Raw genomic sequence first — 11,029 nt, 5'->3', positions numbered from 1 at the left:
CCACTCCCACAAAGCAGGCCTCACCTACAGAAGAAGTTCTAAAAATTTTTGAAACCCACCACTGGAGCACTTGTATAATAACAATAAAAACAAAATAAGATAAAGGTTCCCCGCGCACAAATGTGCTAGTCATTCCTGACTCTAGGGGGCGGCGCTCATCTCCATTTCAAAGTTGAAGAGCCAGCACTGTCCAAAGATGTCTCCATGGTCATGTGGCCGGCATTACTATGCACGAAGGTGCACGGTATGCTGTTATCTTCCCACTAAAGATGGTTCCTATTTTTCTACTTGCAATTTTACATACTTTCGAACTGCGATAGCTGTGGTGTAGCTAGCTGCCCCTCTCCCACTATCCCACTTGCCTTCCTACTCCTTTCCACATAATGTGCAGCCCATCATGCTTCCCTGCCTTCCTCGAAGCCTTCCCAGCTGCCGCTGTGGCCTGGCCCGTGTGTGAAGGCCTCCCCTACTCCCTTCCCTGCTGCCCATGGTCCCACCATGCTTACCTATCTTTCTCGTGGCCTCTTCAGCGGTCCCTATGGCTAGGTCTGCTTTCCTTCTCTTCCACCTCAGGTCCCACTTCCAGCTCATGATGGGCACGCTCACATTTGCAAACCGGTAGCAAAGGTAAGTGAATCCAACCACTGATATACTTGCAATCTTAACACATTCTGGAAAGACAATTTATAAGACTAGAGGTTAAATAAGAAAGCATATATAAGTTATATCTGCAGACTTGGATGAACTCAGAGATACCGTAACATCATGTGTCAGTTTTTGTGAAGACCTATGTGTGCCAACCAAAAACCAAAAACAGTAACAATAAACCTTGGTTCACAGCTAAACTTAATCAGCTACCTCCTACCAAAGAGGAAGCCTATAGAAAAGGCAATATAGAATGTTGCACAATCCGGCCAGAAATGCATTAACAAAGGAGATCAGAGCAGCAAAAAGAAGCTACTCTGAAAAGCTATAGAATCAGTTCTCAACAAATAAATCAGCAAACATGTAGAAAACTCTTTAAAATATCACCGGTTACAGCAAACACCTTCCAATGCTGAAGGAAATCAACAACTGGCAGACAGGGGTGAGTTCTGGCAGGCACTACTGCTGGTTCACTTGTGTGTGCGCGCATTTGATGCTGCGTGTGCATGCGCTGTGCAATAAAAATTGTTCTGCACATGCACAGATGCAAAAAATAAATTGGCGGTGCCTATGGTGCTGCACGGAGAACTGGTTCTGGGCATGGCAGGCCCGGTTCCAGCAACCCAGGCTGACCTAGATATTAAATAGAAGAAACTAAACACATGCTTATTTTGGAGTGAAATTATATTTTTAATGAAAATGCACATCAAGCCCGACAAATGCAATCCATGTTTTAAAGCTTTTCAATGCATTGACATCACAGCCTTATGCATTTTCGCCCTTATCTACCACCGCTGAGTGAGAAAATATAAAATGATTTGGAGAGAGAATAGGAGAGAGATGTGAATACCTGAGAGATAGGGGAAAGAATAAAAACACTGATTCCTTAGAAGATGAAATATTCCTAAAATAAAGGGTTAACTTGGAACTTTAAATCATGATTTGGAATTAGTCTATTCTGGCTCATTACAATGAACCCATTTCAAAAGGAAGTAATTGTTAGGGAGCAAATCTTTCCTTCCTCTCCAAGCCAAAATTGGTTCCCTTATTATCTGATTGGGGGAGCATCATAGATCTTAAGGAAGGTATGCTAATAGATGTATGTAGTTCACTTTGGTTGTGTAATCATGTGCTAGAAGTTCTGAACTTTTTTGTACTTCCAGTTCAAAAAGAATTGCCTAATAACTGATTAGTATCATCGGTCAAACCTTTTTATTTAAATCAGAGTTAACCAAATGATAGCCTGCAAATTCCATTTCACTGCATTCTCACTCTCCAACAAATTGAATGTGAAATGCTACTTTTCATTTTTATAAACCAGTAATTCTAAATTTCCTTGCAAATATAAAAAGCCACGATTGATGAGCCTTACAAAACATTTCCCATTCGAGGGTAATTTATAGTTCTTCCTTCAATAAGTGAGAGGGGATAATGAACAGACTAGGATGTTGTTTTAGCTCTTATATGTAGAATTTAGTTTTCTGAGAACAAGCTTTGGCTTAATCAAGTAGTAGGTGTTATATGAATGGTATATTCATATATGCATTAAGCTGTACATTTAAAACATCTCATTTCAATAAACCTCAACTTAAAAAAGTAATGAGGATTGTCCTTCATGTTTGTAAGCCATGATGGTTATAAAATTGGATAGTCATGTAACTAACCTGATTATGTGACCTTTTTTGAAGCAATTGTTAATCAAACATGATAGTCATTAAGTGAACACTTTGATTGTTCATCAAATCCATTGTTCGTTATGGGTGCAGTTTTGCTGAAAACAAGAAGGGATGGGTTTTTGGAAAACTGTCATAAAATGTGGTAAAAAGTCCCTGGGACACTCCAAACAGCACCTGAAGTTCAGTTATATAGCTTCAAATCCAGGTTATAATTAGTCTCAAAGTAAGTCCATTTTGAACTTACTTTGTAAGTAATATTGAATGGTTGTTAAATGATCAGTCATAATTTGAAAATTACCTGTGGATGTTTGGTTAGCATTTGTTTTAGATATATGCTGTAGTTTTGGATGGGTGACTGTTAATGTTTTTTAATGTTGCTGTTTATTATTGATAGCGTTGGCATGAAAGACCAGATTTACTTTTCAACTAACTGTTAGTATCTTGTTGGTGATCTTGAGCTTTCTCCCAGCCTTGGGAAGAAGGCAATATAATAAACCACTTCTGAAAAAAAAACAAACCCTAACTTTGCCAAGAAAACTGCAGGAACCTTTCCAAAGAAGTTTTTCTCCAAGAATCGAAGATAGTTCAACAGAAAAAGAATTATTAAGAATTGCAGAATTATACTTTTACTAATCATTACCATGGGTTTTAATTTTTAAAAGGTCTAGGATCAGTTTTTGGAGTTCGTATTTTCATTAGCAACAAAAGAAATTAGGTCATCCCTGACTACTCAGCATCAATACTGTTGATTTCAACTGTTGCCCAACTTATCTTCAAATATCTCTCCATGCTATGACAGAACTAGTTAGACAACTTTTTCTTTCATGGAGTATTAGCTCAATTTCTCCCTCTCCCTCTATCTATCATCTATCTATCTATCTATCTATCTATCTATCTATCTATCTATCTATCTATCTATCTATCTATCTATCTATCATCTATCTATCTATCTATCTATCTATCTATCTATCTATCTATCTATGGTCTTGTTGTATTCAGGTCTTTTCCCTTGTAAGATTGAGATTGTCTTGGCAATGTTTTGGAGAGGTCTAACTCGCCATTTTCAGGCTTGTGTTTTCAGCTTAAAGCGTGGTCGAGCTGCCGTCTTTCTATAAATCTTTTGGGGGAGTGGAGTGCTGGCTTTGTTTCAGTAAGTGGATTGGTTGGCTGTGTGGTTGTATCATGATTGGTAGATTGGTGCCGGTTGGTGCTGGCTGTGGGTCTGTTGTTGTTTTGTGTTGTAACGGCCTGGGTGGTGGGTGGGGCTCGTTTGTTGACTAGGGCTGGTTTCCAGATGTCTGGTAGGTGGGAGATATCATCACGTTTATTCATGTTGTGGGGGTGTTTCTCTATTTCGATAGCTTCCATAATTATTCTCTTGTTGAAGTGTTCAGTTTTGGAGATTAATTTGGTTCCTTTAAAGTTAATTTCATGTCCTGTAGCTTTAAGGTGCTGGAAAGGGAGGAAGTTTTTTCTTTTTTTCTTATTGCATTCTTGTGTTCTGCGACACGTGCAGGACAACGGCATCACCCTCCTCCATTACATCAAAGACACCAGAGATAAAATCAGCAAAATTATCCACAAACACAATATCAAGACAGCCTTCAACACTGAACAAAAAATAGCCAACATCTTAAGAAACCCCAAAGACAAAATCCAGCTAGAAAACCAAGGGGTCTACGAAATACCATGCAAAATCTGCCCTGCAACATACATAGGACAAACGAACAGGAGAATAAATGCACGCATTGCAGAAAACAAGAATGCAGTAAGAAAAAAAGAAAAACCGTCCTCCCTTTTCTAGCACCTTAAAGCTACAGGACAAGAAATTAATTTTGAAGGAACCAAATTAATCTCCAAACTGAACACTTCAACAAGAGAATAATTATAGAAGCTATCGAAATAGAGAAACAATTGGATCATGTGGGAATACTCAAGTTTATTGTCTGTTTTCTGTGCTTCGAGCAAGTGTTCATAATAATTACAAGAAACTGTTCTCAGACGCTATAGGTAAAAATCTTCTATAAATCCAAGTACAGAATATTTCTACTGGATTGCGCTATCCACTTATTGACATTGGGTTGAATTCTGAAGAGGCTAAGGCTCCATCTTTATCTCTAGTGGTTCATTAAATGCATTTCATCCTCAGCTATTAAGGAAAGATAACCAGCATTTCTTGTTTGTTGTAACATAATTTATTATGTTACTCTTTGGACATATTATATCTCTTCTAATATGAACAAAATACTGATGAAGGCAAGCACACTGCAAGGGCAAGTGGATATTTCCTTCTAGTGCAAATGCTTCATCTCACAGAACACACATAAATAGAACCTTTCAGAAAAAAGCATTCAGGAGAATGCGGAGATGAGGAGATGAAGATGGGATTTTCCACAGTATGATAGTTTACAAATAATTGTCCAATTTTATTTAGCAATATGTTTTATGTACTTGATAAATCTATTTGGTATGCTTCCACCAAGGTAGTGGAGACAGATAATAAAATCAACTAGACCAGCGTTTTCAAACTTGTATGAACTCTCAGATTTCCCCAGCTGGCATGGTGAACCAGACTATAATTTCATTATTGTACTAATAGCCCACCCCAATTCAAAAATCTCTAGAAATAGTCCTCAATTTTTCCAGGGGCGGGCTGCTGGGGATTTGCATGGGTTCGGGTGATCCTCTAGCTAGGATTCTGGCAAGTTTGGCAAACCCCCAAATGCCACCCCTGGCTGGCTACGCCCACACCTCTCCTCCCAGGAGTCTCCACATGGCCCGTTCATCATGCCAGGTAAGTGCAGGGCCCGCACGGAAGCTCGAGGAGGAGGAGGGAGACAGGCCTATCAGAGGTTCCAGAAGTTCAGAAACAGGCCTGTTTCTGTCCTCTGGAGGACCTCCGGAGCCCAGGGGAAGAAGTTTTTGCCCTCCCAGAGGTTTGAGAAAAGCCTCCGGAGCCTGGGGAAAATGCGGCCCCCTCTATGATGCAGGAGGTAGACTAGGCCATGCCCATCATGGCCACGCTCACCCAGCAAAGGCAACGAACCCATTGCTGAATTTTTTGTACCCCATCCCTGCTTACACCATTTACTTAGTGATCATTCAAACATTTAGCAGCACTGAAAAAAGTGTCTTATAGCCATTTTTCAAGCTTGTAACCATTGCAGACCCCCGGGGTCATGTGATTAAAATTCAGATGTTTGGCAACTGGCATATATTTATGATGGTTGCAATGCTCCAGGATCATGTGATCACCCTTAGAGACTTCTAACAAGCAAAATCAATAGAAAAGCCAAATTCACTTAACAACTGTGTAACTAACTTAACAACTGCAACTTCATAAGTGTGGCAAGAAATATTGTAAAATAGGAGCAAAACTGACTTAACAATTATCTTGCTTAGCAACAGAAATCTTGTACTCCATTTTCATTGTATTGGATTTCAGACTTCTAGTATGGTGGCTGATTATAGATATAAATTTAAAGGAACAGAAAACTTAGAACAATGCTGGTCGCAGTTTCAAGAGGATGTGGTCTTAACAACTATGGTCACAGTTGCAAGAAGATGTGGTCTTGGAACAAAGGAACAATAGCAAGTATTAAAGCTCAAAATATCCAAAACATCAGCAGGTATTATGTTCTGCAAGATTTGGGGAAACGCCTCAAGACCCCCTCCCCTGACCTAGAAAATCAGATCTAGAAAATCTCATTAGCATCCTAAAATACACTCCCTCATATGAGGTAATTCCATCCCTTAAGGTGGGGAATTGAAACAGTAGGGAAATCACCTCAGACATTGTGGGATGGAATTAATTAAGTATACCTGTGCATTAAGGAGAAACCAATGGCCACACTTTGCTTGTTTGCTGTGATAAACTACCAAAAGCCATGTATGACTTGATTGGGGTTCCTCATTGATCTGGAGGCATCCCTTTACTGTTGTGCATTGATAAAGTGTTTTAGCATAGAATTTCACATATTTGATAAACTTAATTAGGCGTCATCTCAGGGCAATGGACCATGGTCCAATCACCTGGGTTTACAGATATGACAAGTTACATATTGTTTTGGGAGAAATTTCATATTTGACATTTAAATATCCATTCAGTGAGTATTATTTAGGTTCTGGTAACTTGTCCATTTTAATTAGTAAACATCTAGCATTTATTTAGCAGATAATAGTATGTTAACATTCAGTTCTCTGTTCCAGAAAGGTCAGCAGACATTGTGGAAATATAAATAGCAGCCTGGCAAAAGATGGTCCCAAATAGACAACAGTAGTGGCATACCCAGTCAGTGTCACTGGGGGTTGAACAGCATACAGATTTGATAAATAAAGAGCAGATGACCTGAAAGTGGCTAGAGAATGCTGTATTTTCCTTTCACATCAGAATCTAAGACCAATTTATTCCTGGACACAATAATGGAAAGGAGAAAAAAAATTAAAATTCTTGTGGTTGTTTGAATATACATATTCATACTTATCAGAATGTGTAAATGATCCTTCCTAGCTTAATTATATTAAATATAACACTGCACTCCTTGGTCTTGACTGTTTCTAAAATTACTCTCTTTATCTTTATTTAGAGAGGCTCTGAAATTGGAATTTTGAGTCAAGGATTAAAAGGACTCATCTTTCAAAACTGGAAGAGCTTAAATAAGTGATTTATAATTATATGATGATGCATACCCCCCAAAAAAGGAACAACAGCTAAGATGAAGATTATGGGAGTGGCAGTCGAAATACTCAGAAGAGACTAAATTATCTAGCCTGAATTTATATACTGATTTGTATTTTAAAAAATGTATTGCCACATGAAATCCTCAGTTACAAAAATATTATGTGAGCAATATTTTATTAGTGCCACCAACTTGTTTTAAAATAATGAGATTTTGAATTCTCAAAATGTATGAATATGTTATATTTCTTTACAGATTAAAAATCCATGAAAGACATTTTAAAATTATAACTTTCAGAATAGGAAAATCTTTAAAAGGTACAAACATAATTAATCTGTAATAATTAATTGAGATTAAATGTAGCTGCTTGACATTTTTGAGCAGTTGATTAAACAGCATGTTCCTGATCTGCTGGATAGACATGCTACACATCAAGAGTGTTTGTGAATGGTTTCATTTCTGATTGGAGGGAAGTATTAGGTTTATTGCCAACCTTCTGGAACCCTTCAACACTTGTTAAAATCAAAGTCTTGGTTGATGGAAGTGAGGGACAGTTATAAAGCTTGTAGGTAACACAAACCAGGAGGGGTGGCTATAGTTGAAAAAAGATTTTTAAATATGTTAGATAAGTCTAAGCACTGGGCTGAATGAAATGGGATGAAAATGGGGGAAAATATAAATTTCCCCATTTCTGCAGCCAGGTAGGAAAGTCGAAACACAAATATAGGTTGAGGGCAACCTGTCTTGACAATGGAACATGTGAATAGTTATGGGTGTCATTATTGATCACATCTTTAACATGACCCAATAGGGCAAATGGTACTAAATGGAGCAAAAACCTAAAGAAAATTATCAGAATGGTGAATGGTCTGGTGTATATTCTACCAAAAGGAGTGTAAATGAACTAGCCCCCATTTTAATGAGTGAAAGAGAGAGAGAAGAATGAACTCCAGTTCAGATCAATCCTAATCAAGTTTCAGAATACTGGCTATGGACATTTATTTCTTCATTTATTTATTATTAAATTTACAGATCTCACTGTTGAAGTGACTCTGAGTGGACAAGCTGAATTGTTCCACTTTTGTACTGTGTATTAAAAAGCACAAATGATTCATCCTATCATTATAATCCTCAAAACTCAGTGAGAGAATAATGAAAAAAATTAATGCACAAGCTTTTAAAACTCTGTAATATTTATTGTAAAAGTAATGTGTGTAACAATAACAATGTACATTCATGAAAATATTATATTTTAGAAATATAAGTGAAAATAAGAATATCAATCTGTTTTTATGCAAAACTACCTACTACTGCTACTGCTACTACTGTATATTAGAGAAATCAAGTAAACCCATAGTGGGAGACACAGATGTTTTCTCTTAGTAAATTTAAAATTCTTTTTAAAGAAGAAATTGTATATTGCCAATTGTAAGTACTTGTGATATAGATTTTTTTTTGTAGAAACGAAGTTCTGTATTCAAAATTCTAGAAGGAAATATAATAATATAATTGACCTATTGACCTTGATAGAAAAAATTAATATCTGTCAAAATTAAGACTATTAACAATTTGATAAAATTGTTTCAGGTAGTGATTACATAACAATATTTTGTCTTTCATGGATTTTGATTAATTTTAAGTTTTTTACTTTAAATTTTGACTTAATTACTAAGCAGATACTATGGTTGTAATTCTCAAAATGAAAGAATAGCTTTTATAAGAAATGTACCAGTTAGTGATTCCTTTCAGATTTCTACCAGTTTATTATATATGTATTTATATGTACTAAGTACAAGTGAAGCTTTACATAGAAGATACGCCGTTACTTATTTTAATTGATGCTTTGGTACCATGGGAAACAACCTTGTGTTCTGATATGATCATTTTTCAAGGTCTTATTAGGAAGACTAGTAATCCTTCTATTTATTTCCTGTCTGTTTCCAAAGCTGGAAGGAGAATTTCATCTCTCTCCTCATCTTCCCAACAAGCTGTGTATTCAGAGGTTGATGGAGATGTCACCTGTTAAACTAAAAACTGGATTTAAAAAAAAATACTAATTTATATTTTTTCTTGCCATGTATATTTATACATCTGAACTAGATTGTGTTGTTTCTCTGTGTCGTATAATACATGTATACGTGAATATATGCATAAATATTTATTTATATTTTTGTCATGTTTATATAGTATATATTGGAGATGGTGAGATATTTGAGAGCTGTATGCAATGAAATTTCATTTTAATATATGCCAATTAGTGTATATTTAGTAACAATAAAGTTATTCTATTTTAAGTCTAAGACAGGGGTGTCAAACTGGATTTCACTGAGGCCTGCATCAGGGTTGTGAGTGACCTTGGGGGGCCAGGATGGGTATGGCCAGCTCATCACTTGTGTCAGGGGTGCTTATGGTGGCCCGAACGCTCTGCCAGCAAAAATGGGCTCTTAAGCTTCTTTGTTGGCTGCAACAGCCTCCTGCAACCGTTTGACAGCTCGGGTGGCCCTTTTGAGCTCCGTTTTAGCTGGCTGTGGCACTGCGGACTGGTTTTTGCTGTTTCCAGCGCAGCCCTGAGGGCCAGATCTAAATAGCCCACCAGCCACATCTGGCCTGCGGGCCTTGGGTTTGACACCCCTGGTTTAAGTCATTTTGCTAATATGATAGTCTACCCAATTAACTCACTTCACATGTTGAATAAATTATTTAACTATGGTTTAACCAGAGCCAGTTTGATGTAATAGTTAAGGCATCAGGCTAGTAGCTGAGACTTCTAGTTGGCCCTGGGTACAAATGGAGTTTAGTAATCTTGGGCCAGTCATTTTCTTTCAGTTCCAGGAAGGAAGCAATGGGAAACCATTCTGAAAATAATCTTGCCAAGAGAATTGCAGAGATTGTCCAGGCAGTCTCCAAGAATTGGACACAACTGAATGAAAGGAAAAAAAGATTGACTAAGAAGGAATTATGTTTACTTGTACAACATATAAGCTGTGAGGCACGATCAATAAGCTATAATGTCTGGATTTAGGTGTATGCTAAGTCAAATCAAAGAAACCTCATAGTGAGGCATGATGTAAGAACTTAATCCCAAACTCATGTGTCAGACTACATTATAGATGTATTTATGTTAGACATTCCAACATAAATAGTTCAGAAATAGCAATTTACCAAGCTAGACAAGGCTTAGTAAAAAGGCCTGAGTAATTTTCTATACATTTAGGATACTTATAAACACAATATGTTGTGTGAGTCTAACAAACACAAAGAAGTCAACCAAGCCAGAGCGTACCGTGACTTAGCATTATATATGAATGTAGACACTTATGATTTATTCACCAAACAGTGTAATATGTGAGCCTGGTCAATTTCCTTAGGGAGGAGAAATAATGAAGGATATTGTATTAGTTAAAAATTAGGGGGGAACCTCACTGATGATCCAGCAATATATAAGACAAGGCTAATTAGCATAAAAGATGCATGTGAATTATAAGCAGGGGTAGTTTTCACTTACTAGTTCGCAAATGTGTGCTCTATCTTTCTCACTTTGTTTGCATGCTTCATTTGCATGAGCCCCTTGCATGCATGCACTTTGCTCAAAAAACATCCCTAAATAAGACAAAATAGAGCCAAGGCAGGTAGGCGGGTCCACCTGTGATTTGAGCTACCAATTTGGGCGAATTGGTCTGATCCCATGGAATACTACTTCTGATTATAAGTATTATTGCATTGAATCACAATGCTGAGGCATAACAATAAAGAAATCTACTTGGAAAAATCAGTGTCATTCTTGGGGGGCGGGGGTTGTGTGTGTGGGCCCTTCAAAATTATAACCACTGCACTATAACTGCTGTCATGATTTGCAATTTGTGCACTTGGCAATGAGCTCACATTTATGACCCATTGCAGTGTCCTGCAGTTATGTGATTATTATTTGCGAACTTCCCAGATGGTTTATAACAAGCAAACTTAATTAGGAAAATCAGACTTGCTTAACAACTATATGATTCACCTAACATCCACATGATTCACTTTACA

This window comes from Thamnophis elegans, chromosome Z (genome assembly GCF_009769535.1).
Source record: "Thamnophis elegans isolate rThaEle1 chromosome Z, rThaEle1.pri, whole genome shotgun sequence".
Lineage (NCBI taxonomy): Eukaryota > Metazoa > Chordata > Lepidosauria > Squamata > Colubridae > Thamnophis > Thamnophis elegans.
The sequence above is the reverse complement of the archived record's forward strand: the minus strand, read 5'-3'. Positions refer to the sequence as shown.